Source organism: Lactuca serriola, chromosome 2 (genome assembly GCF_051521515.1).
Source record: "Lactuca serriola cultivar US96UC23 chromosome 2, Lser_US96UC23_V15, whole genome shotgun sequence".
Lineage (NCBI taxonomy): Eukaryota > Viridiplantae > Streptophyta > Magnoliopsida > Asterales > Asteraceae > Lactuca > Lactuca serriola.
This window is the reverse complement of record NC_136409.1, coordinates 165,978,006-165,980,379: the sequence shown is the minus strand read 5'-3', so window position 1 is coordinate 165,980,379 and position 2,374 is coordinate 165,978,006. Positions and strand designations below refer to the sequence as shown.

The window sequence follows — 2,374 nt, the reverse complement described above, 5'->3', positions numbered from 1 at the left end:
CAAAATAGTTTTAAGAAGTTATAAAAGTTTATCTAGAAGTTGTAACTGTTTTCCTGAATTTTCATAAGTCATCAACGAATTAGCATTCTGCTTGGCTTTTGAAACAACTTAGGCGTGGAGACAACTTGGTCGTGAAAGCTAAGGATGAACTTTTTGACTGAAAATTTGAATCAGAACCGGTTGGAACCAAATAGGCGTACCTAGTCCGGTTATCAGTTCCCTAATTCATGCATTCCAATGTTGGATCCATCGGGTGCCCAGGGAACCGGGTTCTTGGAATTGGAACTGCTAATTTAAAAGACTTAGTTTTGCTCAACTTTAAATTGTTATAACTACTTCGTTATAAGTCATATTAAACTAAAGTTCAATGTTTTGGTTTAATATTATAATATGAGAACACCTTATTTTGTTAAATATAAACCGACTTACAACCCTAAACATAGCTTTCAAAAATTTCGATATCTATCTTTTGTTCCACTCCTTGAACTAATGGGTGTTCGAATTTTTGATTATCAGAAATTTGGAAGTTTATCTTTTGGATTCGGATACAGATATTGATTTCAAGAAATTTGGGGTACTTTGGATATCCCATATCTAAAAATTAGTTTTTCAATTATAAACTTAAAAAAAAAAAATTAAGTAAAAACTAAAAAGGAGCAGCTAGGGTCACGTTCATTTCAAATTTTCACCCAACAATCCTCACCCTTTCACTGTTTCACACGCCGTTCCCACATCTCGTCTCTCCTATACGCCTCAATCGATCATTTATATTTGCTTCTGCTTGCCCGATTACGATTTACGACATCGATCTATCTTCTAGCTTCTGTTGCGGGATTGCAAGGTACTCAAAGTTCACTAAGTACTCCTATCGATCCTTCCTAATTTGCGATTTCTGATTTCACATTCGATTTGCTCATTCGAACTGCAGATCGAACTATAAATATTGATTCTTGGTATAGACTAAAAGCAAGTAAAGCAACTGGGCATACACTTTCCCAGTCTTCTACTCATCACTGCTTCTTTAAATCAGTAAATGTAAGTTCTACTTCAAACTTCTAAGTTTTAGCTTTTAAGCATAATCATGCTACTGATTCCATTACTACCCCTCTTTACTCCATTTTTAGAAGCTAGTTTATGCATATTTAGTTTATGTGATATTTAGTATTTAACACTTTACAAGGGTTGTAAACGTATGGTATTTTCTAGAATTTCCTATCATTTTCAATTCATTTATAAGAATTTAAAAGTTGGGTTTTAATTGACTAATTGCAGCTTTCTTATCATTTTCAATTCATTTATAAGCATTGTAAAAGTGGTTTTTATTTGACTAATTGCAGATTGTTCAGGGAAAATGTGGAAAGTGAATGAAAAGTTAACCAAAATTTGCTTGGAAACTGTTGGAAGCTTTGTAGTCATTCTGGAAGAACAAATGGTTACACCATATGATTATTGACACTAAAATCACGAACATAAGACATAAAATAATTTATCATTGCAACATATGCCTTGTAAATGAGTTGCAAACCAAATATCTTGAGAAGATACATGTCATATGAACTATAAGGCAAAGTAGTAAGATTGTTCAATCTCTAATGACCTCGTAATTGAACAATTATTTAATATATAATTTTTATTCTACTCAAAAAGAACATAATGAGCACATTTGCATGTCTAACATCGTGAAGACCACCGACATAAAAACATACACAAAAGTCCAGTTTGGATGGTGCATTGTCTTTAGTTTATCATTATTTTGTCATGCCCAATGAATGTTTCTTAGTTTCCTGCATAATATATTATGTAACACCATGATATATATTATAATATTATTGTATTACATTGCAATACAATGCAACTTTATTTTTCTCTATATTTATCCAACACTTTTTCAAGTTTTTAAAGTTATTATGATAATATATGGAATAAAAGAGTAATTTCACAAATAAAAATAGTGTTTTGGTCGTAAAATTTGGTGTCTTTCACCTGTTTCTTAAAGAGTAATATCATATTTTTTTATTGATATTGTAGAAAGACGCATATATGAGGCAGGTTTCAACGAATCATATGGGTTAACCCTAAAGTTTAAAATTATTTTTTTTGTATTAAATTTTAGGAATATACAATAGTTTGCTTAGAAAGCTATTGAATTAAATAAAGTACTAAAGAGGTTATTGTATGCTCCAAAATATTCTTGTGACATCCCTAATTTTATGGCTAAAAATACCGATTAATTTATGCTTATTTAAAATCAGAGTATCATTTTTTAAAAATAATATTACGGAATTTGTTTCAAAAAACATGATAATGATATTGTCAAAATATTTCTGAAGAAATGTTTTTATTTATATTAAAAACGTTGGGATGTTATTGTCAA

At 30.2% G+C, this 2,374-nt stretch overlaps 1 long non-coding RNA gene across 1 annotated transcript; it reads left to right on the top strand.

Annotated features, from left to right (window-relative positions):
• Window positions 1-651: 651 nt before the first annotated feature.
• Window positions 652-1,593, top strand: LOC145090564 (uncharacterized). Its single transcript, XR_013701651.1, has 3 exons — window positions 652-841; window positions 929-1,035; window positions 1,338-1,593. It is a non-coding gene; the product is annotated as an uncharacterized LOC145090564 (long non-coding RNA).
• The last annotated feature ends 781 nt before the right edge of the window (window positions 1,594-2,374 follow it).